The following is a 15,386-nucleotide window of genomic DNA, read 5'->3' on the forward strand; positions in this document are numbered from 1 at the left end:
CGGAACTCTTTCCCGACACTTTGCTGGATCGGAGTCCAGGGATCGTCATCGAACTGAACGTGTGCTAGAACTCGGAGGTGCCGTAGTTTCGGTGCTTGATCGGTCGGGCCGTGGAGACGTACGACTACATCAACCAAACGCTTTTGTTGTCAATCTACAAGGGTACGTAGATCACACTCTCCCCTCTCATTGCTATGCATCACCATGATCTTGCGTGTGCGTAGGAAATTTTTTGAAATTACTACGTTCCCCGACTCAAACCCAAATCACGCCCGCGTCGTGTCCGCGCCGACCCATTTGCGGCCCAAATTTGCGCCCCAAATGCGTCGGCGTGGACGCCGAACGGACGCTTCGCGCGCCTTCTCACTGTCCGCTGCGTCTCCATATGGCGGTCGTCCAACTACCCGCTGCCCACGCGGTCAGCTTAATTTATGACCACAGGCCCACGCGTCAGTGACGGCGCTCGTCCTTTTTTAAGCCGACCGTGCGGCGGGGCCGTCCTCATCCAAACTCGCCGTCCACATCTTCCAAGCTTTGCTCCCCCCTCGCCAGCAAACCCTAGCCACGGCCTCTTCTCCGGCGCCAGCGGCAGCAAGGCCAAGGGCAAGGCCCCCGCCACCCCATTCCCCTCAGAGTTCCTCCCGCCCCGCCGGCAGAGGCAACGCGTGAACGTGCCAGTGCACCAGGCGGAGTGGCACTGGCAGCACCGCCAGCCTTTGCCGTATCCCGACGTGACCCTGCCGCACGACTGGCATCTGGATCCAGATAGGATCCCAGTGCCGGCGGCGCCGCGGACGGCTCGGGCTCACGCGGAGGAGGTACGGCGACGGGCGCTGCTGACGCTGGAGCAGCGCCCGAGGCCGCCTACGCATCCGACTCGCCCAACTGGGCGAGGTGGTTCGCCTTCGAGCACGAGGAGGCGAGGCGACGAGGCGTGCGCAAGGTCGACCGGAGCTCGCCGCCGCCGGCGCTCGTCGTCCGCGAGGAGGACCAGGCGGCGGAGGACACCTACCAGGCGGCCCTTGCGACCGTCTACCGGGAGAGCGAGGAGGACGAGCGGCGCAGGGTGGAGGCGGCGGAGGAAGAGGAGGCTCGGTACGAGGCGACAATGGTGCAGACACTTGCCCTCTCCGCGGCAAGCGACAACGTGGTGCCGCCGGTGGCCCCGCCGTCCCCTATCAAGCCGCAACCGAAGCCCGAGCTAGAGTCATCCCCCATCAAGCGCTACTCCTGAACGGGAGTAGTGCGCGAGTGGGTACGTGCGCCGCCGGTCTGGATGGGAGCGACGCCGGCGCAAAAGGCGACGTACCTCGAGCACTGGCGCCAGATCCGTGTGACCGAGGAGTGTCGCGACGGCGAGTATCTCGAGATGCTCGAGCGCGACCTCGAGGAGGAGGAGCGTGAGGCCGAGGAGGAGGCGCGCCAGGCCGCGACTGCACAGGCGGCCGCACACCCCCCCACGCCGGCACAGCCTACGTCCGACATGACGGCGTTCTGAAACATGGCGTTCGCCTGGGCTGGGCCGGCGCCGACGCTCATCGACCTCACGGACCCCGAGGACGACGCCGCCGCCGCCTCGTAGTTTAGTCTATTTTTATTTTTTTTAAATGCAAATGTGGACGCGTGGACTCTCGTATACCTGGCCAAATGTCGGGCCGAGTCAAACAAAGCCCGCCACAAAAAATCTGGGCCTAGGCCCAGCTTGACTCAAGCATCGAGCTGAAATCTCAGGCTCAGGCCCGGCCCGTGGACAAGGTCGGGCCGGGCCGGGCATCCCATGGCCAGGTCTACTCTCGAGTGTCCAGGATAGTTGCTTGCTGCCTTTCCACGTGGTAACGCCGATCCAAAAAGGCAGGCGTTGTCACATGGAGCCCAAGTGCCCGACGTGCGTACGTGTCAATGATACTCGATCTCCAGTGCCCACGAGCCACGAGAGGTATCCGTCCCCAGGTGGTAGCCCCGGTCCGGTCGAAAAGGCACGAGCGCATGCATGCCGCCGAGTTATCCGCTGCCGCAAAGCGTACGGACGCACCGGTCGCAATCGTGTGCACCACTGCAGCAGCACTGGGTACAGTACTGCAGCGGTGCTAGCACTATGCCTGCGAGTGACTGAGATGATACGTGTACTGTGCTATGTGTAGTACAACACCTACCTGAACAGAGTGGATTCGGATGGAATATACCATACACTCTCTCCATTCTAAAATATAGTGTGCCCGCGCTTTTCGAGGTCCAATTTTGATCATAAATTTAACCAACGAGATCAACTGCGGCGGGAGAAAAAACTATATAATTTAAAACTTCTTTCGAATACGAATTCACTGAATATAATTTTTGCTCTCACCATAATCGGTCTTGATACTTAAATTTACGGTCAACGTTGAAGCACGAGGATAAAGGAAACACTACATTATGGAATGAAGGGAGTATCAAAAGGCACAAGGCGTCGATGGAAATACACCATACAGTGCAGCTTGGAGACCTCTTCGTAATTTTATTCTCTTTTTTTATTTTGCGGGGAAGAAAATATATATGCAGTGTAGCTTGTTGCATGCATGCTGCTGACTCGCCGGCTCGTGCATGTGCATGCCGCAACCGCCTCCGATTTGGATCTGCCCAACACATGTCTGGTGCGTGGTGTGCATGCATGGCTTGTGGCCTTGTGCACAAGCTCATTCGATCATGGCCACCAGCTTTGCTTAAACAAATCGTCTTCTTGTTAATTTATTATTATTACTACTGTCGACTGCTTGAGGCTGATTAAGCCCATCTTGTTGTGTCTGGACTGGATCGGTTTGCTCACCCTCCCTCCATGATCGATCTCATCTCATCGTCGTTTTGTTTGTTGTATGTACAGTATAGTAAATACTTCCTCCGTCTTGAAATACTTATCATTAAAATAAATAAAAGGGAATGTATCTAGACGTATTTTAGTTCTAGATACACCCTTCTTTATTCATTTTGGTGACATGTATTTTTGGACGAAGGAAGTACAAGGTCGTACAAGTTGCACAGTGGACACGTACGCACACGTGTTCCTTTTTGCAAAAAATAAAAAAACTCTCCATCCTCCTAAACGGCACGCACGAATGTACTGGCCAGAAGCCGAGAAACGCCATGGATTCACTTGTTCCCATACCTTGCACCTTGTCTATCCTGTTTAATAACTCATTACTGTATTTACCCGCCAAAAAAGATCAACAATTTACTGTGTTACTTAGAGTAGTCACAGTGCGGAGTAATTTAGAGTAGTAACATGCATATGTTACTAGTCTAAGTTCGTACCTTCACAACGGGTAGTAACATATGTGTTGTGTCATGCATCACTTTATTTATTACGTTGTAGACTCATCTTTTCTTGATATGTGTGATGTTGTTGTAACTATTAACTATGTTACCACATGCCTCTCTTTCTTCATTGATTACATGCCACATCACCTATTTTGTCTAGATAAGTGTAATGTTATCATCTATATTATTCCTACTGTGGGTAATCTTACGGATGTAATGTTCTGGCGGCCCGTCAGGCTGATGCTCTTTTGTTACCGTTAATTAGTCTGCAGCTTGAAGCCAAATGCTGCCGTCGTCATTAACGCCAGATTCCCTTCTTTTCTTTTATATATGATGGAACTTTGCTTCCATACACCCGTTGAAAAGTTTACGGACTCTGATGCAGGCTAAAAATGGAGATTAGAGAGTGCACCCTCCAACCAACAGGTGATCTTGGTAAGCTATCAACACAAATTTGTAATCAATGATAAGAGAGTGCACCCTCCAATCAAAGGATAATATATTCTCTTCTGTCCAAATCAATCTATTCAATATTTTTTATCTACAAGCTGATATGCTGATAGCCTTTTTTTCAAGCAACTTTAAGATTCGCGCAAATTTTTGAAGGAGGGTGCACGGAAGCAAAACTCATATATATGATGAAGAAAGACAGGGATATTCTTTTCCGAGTTATAGTGTGTGAGACCAACTGCGGTCTGAAAGTACTCTTTTTTCGTATTCCAATTTCTCTGTCATCATATCACGTTGTGTATTGACAGACGATGGTGGATATCATAATACTGAGAGGGCCCGGAGAGAATCTCTCCATCATCGGAGCAGGAAATTCGAGTATCGAATTGTCGAGTTCTTACACACACTTTTCTAATGTACCCAAATGTTACCGTTACGATTACCCATTTACGGGTAATGTTCGACAACCCCAAAGTAATATTCTGTCCTGAAGGTACACACCATTCTCCTGATCTAAGGACGTGAGTATACGTTAACATTTGACATGATTTACTGATAACTAATTGACGATGTGATCTCGTAATATATCACGAGTTGGGTCTATCCAATACCATTGTTTTGCTAGCAACATGCTCTCATTGTTCATGGCTTCTTTGTTACTTTAACAATGTCCTATGATCAGGAAAGCAAGATCATCATGCAACATGAACTACTTTGTATGTATGATTCAACATATGTAACTGAGTTTTTCTCTTAATCTCACATTCAAGAACCATTTCAATTATAGCACAAAAATATAAACATTAATTATGAACATGAAAATAAAATAATACATTATTATTTTCTCTAGGGCACATTTTCAACAATTTACCACCCAACAGACCTAATAAATTATCTCAGAAAGACATGGTACATTAATTTATCAAGCGGTAAACATGGTAAGCCATCTCAAAAAGATTCCGCGCATTAATTAGCCAAGCGTAAGCTATATCAAAAAGGTCTCATTCATTAATTTGTTCAACCTTATCTTTGCTTTGGCAGTTATAACACAATTAATAGTTTGAGAGAAGATAAGCATAAGCCTCCTATATAAACCCTTGTAATCCACCCGAGTTAGGCACACACCCAAACAGCTTCGATCGGGTTCAAAGCTCACCATATCAGCACGGTAACTTGCAAAGTTTTCCACCGACCATGAGGACTCGCTGCATGTTCCTCCTAGTCCTTGCTATCACTCTCGTGGTTCTATCCCCAGGTACATTAATTCTTTGATGGAAGATATTTTCCATATAATTGTTGTATGTCTAAGCATATACTCTTACCGAGTTTAATATTAGTATAACCATGCACTCCATCCGTCCGAAAAAACTTGTCCTCAAATGAATGTGGTGCTGGATACATCCGTCTGAAGGATAAGTATGGGATAAGTTTTTTGGGACGAAGGAAGTATGTAGTTGATCCATGGCAACCTACTGATTTTTCTATCCATTAATTACCTCCACGGATGTGGCCATGAAGGTGACGGCGGGTAATTGCAGACCAATCATCGACAAGGGTGACTGTAACTTGGATGTGTGCAAATCGCGTTGCGACGAATGGAACGGGCTCAGTGTCAGTCATGTTGCTAGTTGTGTTCCCGACGGATGCCAATGTTATGTTTGTTTCTAATTCCCCACACAGGGTTAAAACATGATGTGACTTTGTCCCAACTAAATGTATTGGGAGTAGCTAGTTTCGACTGGCCGTCATTGCTTATCTAAAATAATACTAGCTAATGAATCAATTTGTGTTCTGCTACTTGAGTTATATATATATATATATATATATGCATGTCCATGTGTCGGGAGGATTCGTACGAGCCGCTAGTAAAGAGCTCAGTTCTGTATCTACCATCAACCTATGATCTATTCATTGCGTACCCAGAAATAACATTTATTTTGTTGTCATTTTATAAATTTTCAATTAGTAGAGCTCCGTTGTGTTATACAAAGATTCAATTTCTTTGAACGATACTTCTGTCAAAAACCTCAATTACTTATGTTGCCCAAACAATAGAAAAAATTGTATGTGTGTAACGTTTGTTGATCATATCACTCTCACATGATAAACACCAAATAAAAAGTGCGCACGTGGACATGGCAACAAGATGGCAATAACGGAGGACTCCCCGTCCACTAAAGCGAGACTGCTCGACAGCCTATTGGCCATGTGTCATGGTCTACCCCGCTAGCACTAACCTCGAACTTGCTTTTGCCTCTATTATTTCTAAATCAATTTTCACTTTTATGATGATTTGAGTGTCTCATTTTTATAGATTGTTTCTATATTCGATGGTGAACTAACTAAATGTTGTTCCTAATCATGCCGAGAGCATGTCGCTGAATGGGTGGTTCGGGCACTAGCAATGCTTGACTCTTAGAGCGTTGTCATGGACAAAATGTTGATGTGGCATTGTAATGAAAGAAGAAATAGAGTGAAGTTGTATCTTAGCTAAGATGCGACTCTTAACTCATTTTTTTGTGCGGTGTAATTAATGCTTTGATCTTTTGTGGCATATTTCCTTATTTTTCTCTTCCTTTCTTCTCTCCGCAACTAGGTGACACGGTTGAGATGCAAAAAGGATCATTATAAACTAATTAAATGCAATATCACTTAGAAACGATCCCTAAGATACAATGCATTAGGGTGATATATTGTCTCTTATCTTTTCTTTACCTAGGATGCACCGTTAAGATATAATCCATCGGGAGAGCCCTAAGGTCTGAGTGTATAACTACTACGTAATTAAGAACACTCTTAATTGGGACGGTGTGAACTTATTTGAATTTGTCAACTTAACAAGTACTAGCAAATTCTGATGTGAAAGCATACTTTTAGAGTCTACTAGCAAAGTGGCCACACACAAATGTATGAGCACCATCTTTTAATCATTTTACATATTTTATTAATTAACTTCATCTATGAAGCAAGAATACATAAATTTTACAATGAATTCCGACTTCTTGCTCATTATTTATTATAATTAGTTCACCACTATAGTAAAAGAACATTTTGACTCCCACCCTCTAGCTTAAATTTGTTGGCTCTCTCTTAGCTACTTGAACTTTTAGTGTTGACCTGGTGTTGATCCCCCTACCTCCCTCCGTCTTTGGAGGAGCTGCAGGAAGGTGTGCACCTGGTTAGGACAGTACTATGTTGTAATTTATAAATGTCTGTTTTGATTAAATATACATCACTAGGAGCATTTCCTACTGTCATTTCGTGGGAAAAAAAAGAACATTTCGATCCCCAAAAAAGAATTTTAATGGAAAACTATCTTTCACAAAAATGTCTGCAAGCTTTGGTTGGTTTACTTGGTCAACCATTTGACTTTTAGGAAAACTAGTATACTACCTTGGAAGAAAAGTAAGTAATAGAGTAACTATTGATCTATCAAATGCCCATCCTAATTAAGGGGAGCATGAAGTTTGTCCGCGGATTATAATGTCGTACGCAAGTCTTCTACTCCCTCCATTCGTAAATATATATAAGATGTTCTAGTAACTTTTTCAAATCCCAAAATAAATGCTGCAACTTTAGTTACATTTATTTTAGGATGAAAGGAGTATATGAAAATATTTTAGTATGCTTGTTCATTCATTTTAGTCCGTATGCAATTCATATTAAGACGTTCAAAACAATTTATATTTGCAAATGGAGGGAGTACAAATAATTAAGTTGTGTACTACTTGATCACATCGCATAGGTGCTTCCTCAATGTCATGTTTCACGCACGGATCAGTCTATCCAAAAGTCTGAACTAGTGATGAAGGCTGGGCACTCCACGTATAATTCGACACTCAACGGGTAACTCGTGTATTTGGTTGGCAATCACAACTTTTATCCTGCGTTGGAGCTGAGACGACCTGGCGACGTACGAATGGATAATGGAATAGTTGTAGCGATCCGGGTACGTAGCCCGAGTGCCCAACCTACGTACGTACGTACGTGTCAATGGCACACTCTGCAGTGTCCAGAATAGCTGCTATCCCCGTCCACGTGAAAAGGCGTTGTCACCTTTGATGAATATCGCCAATTATAATAAACGGTCCTATACTTGCCACTGCCAAAAGTTGCATGAGCAGCCACCGCAGAGGTATAAGGGCAACTCCACCGCGCGATCCTAAACGGACATTCGTTTTGTTCGGTTTTTGTCTCTTTGGTTAGGGAGTTGGGATCCTGTCCGGACCTGTCCTGGGATGCGGTGGTCGTGCGCCCAGCGCGCGGACGCATCCTTTTGCCCCATCCTATCCGCGTCTAGTTTAAAAAAAAACGTTTCAAATGCCAAGCCCCAGTTCATGACCCCAGTTCATCACGCCGGCAACAAAGCCAGCGGCCTACACGACCATCGCCGGCAACACAGCCAGCGGCCGGCAACACAGCCGGCCTCCAAAATGAATGTTTTTTCGCGGGCACCCATGCCAGCGGCCCAGCGGGCGGGCGGCACCCATGACAGCCTCCAAAAAGAACGGCCACGCCGATCGGACGACCTAGTTCAGGCCTTCGACTTCGAGCATCTCCTTCTGCTTGGCCTCGAACCAGGCCCTCGTCTTGTCGCTCATCTTCGACAAGTCCACGCTCATGATCGCTAGGGCCACCTCCTTTGCTTTGGTGGCGGCATTGGTGGCCTCGATGTCGAGCTGCCTCTGCCTGGCCTTGACGTTGTCGGCCTCGATGTCGAGCTGCCTTTGCCGGGTGGCCTCTTCCATGTCGAGCTGCCTTTGCCGGGCGGCCTCTTCCATGTCGAGCTGCCTTTGCCGGGCCGTCTCCTCCATGTCTATCTTCCTCTTCTTGGCCGCCTCCTCCATCTCAAGCTTCTGTCTTTGGAGATCTAGGTATTGCTTCATTTGCTCGTCCTTGCTTTGCCGCTTCTTCTCGTCCCTCACATCCTTATGTAACATCATGCCATGCAAAGTCTCATGCAAGGCCATGGATGAGGCGTCACGGATGTCGTCCACCTTGGAGTTGGTCTTGCCCCTCGGCCTCTTCAATGCCTCGCCATCCCCACCTCCGGCGAACTTGGCCGTCTTCTTACCTCTTTTCCTTTGAAGTTCACGGTATTGATCCTTGAACTTAGGGCAATTGTTGATGATCGTCCAACAATGCGTAAGAGTGAATGGCTTGTCATTGTGCCGGGCCTTGAATGCCTCCAAAGATTGAAATGCCTACCACATGATCAACAACAAGTGAACATGCAAACATATACACGGCCGAAGTCTCATGGCCGTAGCAAGGGCTACAAAGAGAAGAGCATACCATGTCTCCAATGCTGAGACCACTCACGGGCCGTGCTTCAGCGCTCTCAAATGCGGCGCAATATTTGTTGCATTCTTGTTGGATGAACAACCATCTTTTTTGAATCGAACCGATGCCACAGTTGCTTGTAATTTGGTAGGGCTCAAACATCTTCCTTCCATGGAATGTTTTGTGGACTCTCGTCCAAAAAATAATGCCCTTTTGTTGCGCGCCGGTCCTTGGATCTTGGCTAATCTCCATCCAAGATTGGCAAATCAACTTGTCCTCATCTTGTGTATATGACCCGGTGCGAATGCTCTTCCGCTTCTTTTGTGCTTCCGCTCTTTGGGTGAGCTCGTCTATTAACAATGGAGCGCCACTAATATCAACATCATTGGCTTCATCTTCATCTTCACCTTCGACATAGATGTCATCGTCTTCATGCCATGAATCACCATGGTCATAGTCAGCACGGTCGTCGGCCTCTTCATCGGGCACGTAATGGGCGCGGCCATCCTGACTTTGGGTCTCATCGGGGTCGTAAGCACGTTCATGCCCACCCTGGAAGATCACGTCCTCCATGTACTGGTTGTAGAAGGGGTCGTCCACCGTCGGCATTGAGGTTGGCATTTCATCAAACAACACGCGGGGGGCCGGTATGGTGCCCGTGAACGGTGCACGCACCTGCTTTCTTTGCATCTCGACGGAAGGCCGCCCGCCGCTGCTGGACCCCGGCGCCACGTTGAGGTCGATGACGGCCACGGGGCGTGGTGTGGACGGCGCGAACAAGCCCACGCCCGGCGACGCCGAGAAACGGGTCTGGCCGTCGTGCCTGGGCGGAGGAAAGACGGGTGACATGGGCACGGCGCGCAACTGGCAGTGCGTAGGCCGGACGACCGACGAGCCTGTGCTCGCCGGGCCGACGGCCGCTGCATGGAACCCCGCCGGACGGCCCATGTCAAGCATGAGGATGGCGTGCGCTTTGTTGACGAGGTCCTCCTTCTCGTCGGCAGCGGCCTTGCGCCGCGCGGCCTCCAGCTCCTCGCGCTGGGCGGTGAACTTGGCCGCGGCGGCATTCATCTTGACGGCCGCTCTCCGTTCCCTCCTCTTCACCGATTCCGCGTCCAACTTGGCGATCTCCTCCGATGTGTACTCCGACCGCGGCTACTTTGCCGCCTTCTTCCTCACCTTCGCGGTCGGCTCGACGGCCAGGCAGCCGGAACTCGGCCGAGCGTCGGCCATGGACGGGGGAAGGGGGGCGGGAGGGACGTGGGAAGGTTTGGGGGAGATGGCGCCAAATGGCCGTCGGGGGGTTTTTGGTTTCTCCCACCGACAGGCGGGCCAAGAGAGGACAAGCGCGCGCGTTCCGCCCGTCCGCGCGCTGTCCGTTTCACCCCAAAACCGGCGCAAGTTTGGGCCGGGGATGGGTCGAAAGCGGACACAAAGCGGACAAAAGTCTGTTTGCTCCCGCGCGCTGGGCCGCCTTTTTTGTCCCTTTTACCCCAAACGGACGGGGGCGGACAGGATAAGGTCGCGCGGTGAAGTTGGCCTAAGAGCATTTATGACCGGACGCTTCAAACCATCTCTCATACTTCTTTTATCCGAAAATACTTGTCATCAAAATAAATAAAAATAAATATATCTGGATGTATTTTTGATGACAAGTATTTTCGAACGAAGAGAGTACTACATGCACGGACACACCCGGTCAGTGACCGGACAGAAGAAAGAAGAAAAAACGTGACCCAATCGAAACCCCTCATATCATTCCTATATGCAGGTGCCAGCCCTTATTTCTGTTTCTTCATCTTCACCAATCATGTACTCCCTCCGTTCAGAAATACTTGTCGGAGAAATGCATAAAAATGGATGTATCTAGAATCAAAATACGTCTAGATACATCCATTCCTTCGACAAGTATTTCCGGACGAAGGGAGTATAAGTGACCGGACGTACGAAGAGAAAATGAGTAGCGTGACACTGTTCCGGGATTCTTAAAGGGTCTGATAAACTCGTTGTCACCTTGAAATGTCTAGCTCCCGGCAAAACCCACTATGCGGTCGGTGGCACCTAGCTGAATCCCGCAGGCTCGCAACGTCTACTTGAGGCCGGGGGCGCACGAGCCTGACGCAGAACGTACGGACGCACTGGTGCAGCAGTGCTATACCACTGTGACTGTGAGCGACTGAAATGGTTACGTGTGTTGTACTGTGTGTACAGTGTACCTGCCTGATTCGAATGGAATATGTACTGTACAAGCGGGCGGGGTACGTACCGTATGGCCATAAACCATACCAAGGGACGCGTCGATCGAAATACACCATACGGTTTGAATCAGGCAGGAGGGTTAGAGTTAGTTTGGGTTAGTTTGGACTCAATTAACTCAAAAGTATCCAAACAGGAAGGTTAGTTTGGGGTAGATACATCTAATCCATCCAAAAAACTAACCCACCCAAGAGGTGTTTATTTGGATTAGTTCTTCTCGAGACTACTAAAAAACATATTTTTCTCTCGCTCTTTCCATAGTAGACCCCTCTTCACTTCCTCGAAGCTTCTCGTCCTCTCCCTCCCTCCCTCTCGCATCTTTCATGAAGGCGCCTCGCTATATCCGTGCTTCATCTAACCCTGCCATCCAAACATCTCTTTACTTAGAGTTAGTTCAGGGTTAATTCAGAGTTAGTTCAGAGTTAGAATCTAACTCTAACCTCTAACTGAGTTAGAGTATCCAAACAGGGCCACGGTGTAGCTTGGACTTTCTTTTTTACTAGTGTATGGGGCTGGCACCTGCACTCCTGCAGCATGCATGGCTGCATCACTGGTAGAAAAAGGGCCTATAGTCCCGGTTCGTAAGGGCCTTTAGTCCCGGTTTCTGAACCGGGACTAAAGTGTCGGTACTAATACCTTCCCCCTTTAGTCCCGGTTCAATCCAGAACCGGGACTAAAGGCCCTCCACGTGGGCAGTGCGCAGAGCCCAGTCAGGAGACCCTTTGGTCCCGGTTGGTGGCACCAACCGGGACCAATAGGCATCCACGCGTCAGCATTTCTGTGGCTGGGGTTTTTGGTTTTTTTTTTTGAAAGGGGGGGGGGTTGGGGGTTTTGGGGGGTTAATTTAGGTGTTTCATATATTGTGTTAGCTAGCTATAATTAATATAGAGAAGTGTCCTCTCTTATGTCCGTGCTTGGTCGACGCTACGTACTATACATACGTATAGAGAGGACTAGACACGCTGGCTAGCTAGTAAAGCAAACGAAGGAAACAGAAGATCGTCATGAACATATATGCATACAGAGAGAAGTGATATCGACCACCTCTCCTTCTCCGAGAGATTGGTCGAACAACAAGTTCTCGTATATCTATCTGACACTACCGGCTACATATATACAATAATTATCTCTTACAAATATAATCATACGGACTCAGGGTCCACATAGAATTCTCCGTCTTCAGGGATCACGTGGTCAAGAAAGAATGCCACCAATTCCTCTTGAATTGCTCGCATGCGAGCTGGTGCTAGGAGTTCATCCCGCTTCCGAAACATCTAATTTGAAGAAGGGGGTCAATACATATATATATATATATATATATGAATGAATGAAACTCAACACAAATGATGGTAATAAAATAAAATTGTGAATGTTGTTATTTACGTACTTCATATTGTTCGTTAGAGTACCCGCCCCGCTCACACGTCGTGTGGCGGATGGACTCGCAGATGTAGTATCCACAGAAATCATTCCCTTGTTCCTGCCACAACCACTTTACAAGAAATAGAGGTCAATCAAACTGATAAGCAAGAATGCTAAATGGTATTGATGAAACTAGCGCTTGAATCACTAGGAGATGCGCGGAACATGCTACTATATTACTTACTTTCGGGTGTCTAAATTCCAACTCCTTCGGCAGTCCCGGAACTTTTTTGGTGAATTTTCTCCAAACCCTGCCGGACAAAGAAAACAATTACTTGATATCAGAAAATGAACAAAGTTGCTGATATGGTGGATAATGATCGATTTAACTTACTTCTTCAGGATTTCAGTCATGTCTGCATAGTCCTGGGGATCTTTTCGTTTTGAGTCTAAGACAGTTACTAGTCCCTGCTCAAGCTTAATCTCTAGGAGAATATAGTGAAAACTGCACACGCATGCATAACTCATGAATTACATTACTATAACCTTGACTAATATATAAGGGAAACCGAATACTCACAAGACAGTAACACTCACTTGAAGTTGTAAGGAAAGAGTATTATATCTTTGTTTTAATTTATTATGAATGATTGTAGCAAGTTGGCCTCGGTAGCTGCGGCATGAAGTTTAACCTGAGTTGCATCTATGAGATATGTGTTAATGAACCCAATATCACCGACTTGTCTTTTCTTCAATTCGACGATCTTCAATCTGCATAATATAGTGAGGATGATTATAAATACATGCAATGAAAGAGCTAAGCTATATAGAGAAACTTAATGACAGAAGTAGTACTACTTACAGACAGTAGCAGGTGACCGTTGTTTTATCGAGGGCCAATTGATTAAAAAACTGATAGAACTCCTCAAATGGAACAGGCAACAGATCAATTCCAACGAGGTCATGCTCCTTTTTAACTTTCACATACAAAGTACTCCTCCCCCCAGAGTCTCTGCAGATTTTCAAGTACCAATCATGCAATCTTCGCATCATCGTTGATAGAGATCTTTCATCTTTGACGAGAGGCTTCCCGTACTCGTATCTTTGTATCTGCATGTCCATGGGTTCATAATGTACTTCGTCGGGCAGGTAATCTGCAAGATTGCTATAACCGGGCACCATCCTCGGATCATTAGCGACGTTGTGGCTAGGCACCTTGAGCGGGGGGCATGATTGCATCGCTTGTTTGCCGAGCTGGGCAATTTGTTTCCCAGCTCGTCGTTCTTTCAGCCTTTGATCACTGACAGTACTTCCCGACCGCTCCGCTTCGGCAAATTCCTTTCCAATAATGCGGTCATAGTTTCCTTTCGGCGGATCAGACTTTGGTGGTTTTGTCAGGGCAGCCAGAGTGCGCTTCACTTTCACCCGATCTACCTTCTCCTCCGGAGGTGGATGTTTCTTTGCTTTCACCCCTTCAAAGAATTTCCTCACTTCTTCTCGCGCGATCTCGGCGTTCTCCTCCTGGGTCCTCTCGTATGGTAACTTCTCTGGAGTCTTCAGAGAAGAACCGAATCTGTATGTCCTCCCGCCTCTGGTTGTACTGCTAGACGCCGACCGAGCAGACGAAGTGGTTGTCTTCTTTACTTGCTTAAGAGGCGGAGGAGAAGGACTACGACGCGCCGGAGCAGCTGGAGCGGCGGCAGGTCTCTTCCGCCCTTGCTGACGAGGCGGAGAAGGAGGAGGCTGGCTGCTCGGGCGCGTCGGCGCAAGCGGAGACGGAGGCGGAGTGCCGCCACGCGCCGGAGAAGGAGCCGGCCGAGGGCCCTGACTCGCCGGAGGAGGAGGAGGAGGCGGAGGCGTCCAGTTCGGAAAGTTGATGAGCTCCTTCCGCCATAGGCATGGAGTCTTCAGAGCAGACCCCAGCCGAGTCTCCCCTTCACCGGTAGGGTGGTCAAGCTGGAGGTCCTCAAATCCCTCCGTTATCTCATCCACCATCACCCTAGCATATCCTTCTGGAATCGGCCGGCAGTGAAAAGTTGCGCCGGGTTTAGTAGGATAAACAGAGCCAACAGCCGCCTTGACCTTCAAATTCATCCATTGCGTCATAAGGTGGCAATTTTGAGACTCCGTTATAGCATCCACGGGATAGCTGGCAGGAGCCGTCAAGGCATGCTCCGGCTGAAGCAGCTCGGTGGAAGCCACGCTGCTTCTGCGCTGAGATGGCGGGGTAGCTTCGGGGGAGGCTTCGGCAGTACGTTTGCTGCGATTTGCTTCTCGTTCCTCTATCGCTTGTACCCTTGCGTGCAGCGCCTGCAGTTCGGTCTGCTGCACTTTTTTCCTCCTCTCATGGGATTTGTAACCGCCTGCGTCCGGAAACCCAACCTTCCACAGAACGGAGCCTGGTGTGCCTCGTGTCCGTCCAGGGTGCTCAGGATTCCCGAGGGCCATTGTGAGCTCGTCGTGCTCTCTGTCTGGAAAGAACGTCCCTTCCTGCGTTGTTTCGATATACTGCTTAAGCTTACTGACTGGTATGTCCATTTGTTCGTTCGTCCAAATGCACTTCCCTGTTACAGGGTCCAAGGTTCCGCCAGCCCCGAAGAACCAAGTCCGGCAACGGTCTGGCCAGTTATTTGTCTCTGGTTCGATCCCTTTATGAACCAGATCATTCTCAACCTTGGACCACTTAGGCCGGGCTACGAGGTAGCCACCTGACCCCGTGCGATGGTGAAGCTTCTTCTTCGCAG

The 15,386-nt window shown here is 48.2% G+C and overlaps 1 long non-coding RNA gene and 1 pseudogene across 1 annotated transcript; both read left to right on the top strand.

Annotated features, from left to right (window-relative positions):
* The first annotated feature begins 385 nt into the window (after positions 1–385).
* LOC147974382 (uncharacterized) lies at positions 386–1,498 on the top strand (annotated as a pseudogene).
* A 3,376-nt stretch (positions 1,499–4,874) lies between these two features.
* On the top strand, positions 4,875–5,524 carry LOC147974383 (uncharacterized). Its single transcript, XR_015601947.1, has 2 exons — positions 4,875–4,996; positions 5,260–5,524. It is a non-coding gene; the product is annotated as an uncharacterized LOC147974383 (long non-coding RNA).
* Positions 5,525–15,386: the final 9,862 nt, after the last annotated feature.

This window comes from Triticum urartu, chromosome 4A (genome assembly GCF_056163025.1).
Source record: "Triticum urartu cultivar PI428250 chromosome 4A, HENAU_Tu73, whole genome shotgun sequence".
In the NCBI taxonomy this organism is placed as follows: domain Eukaryota; kingdom Viridiplantae; phylum Streptophyta; class Magnoliopsida; order Poales; family Poaceae; genus Triticum; species Triticum urartu.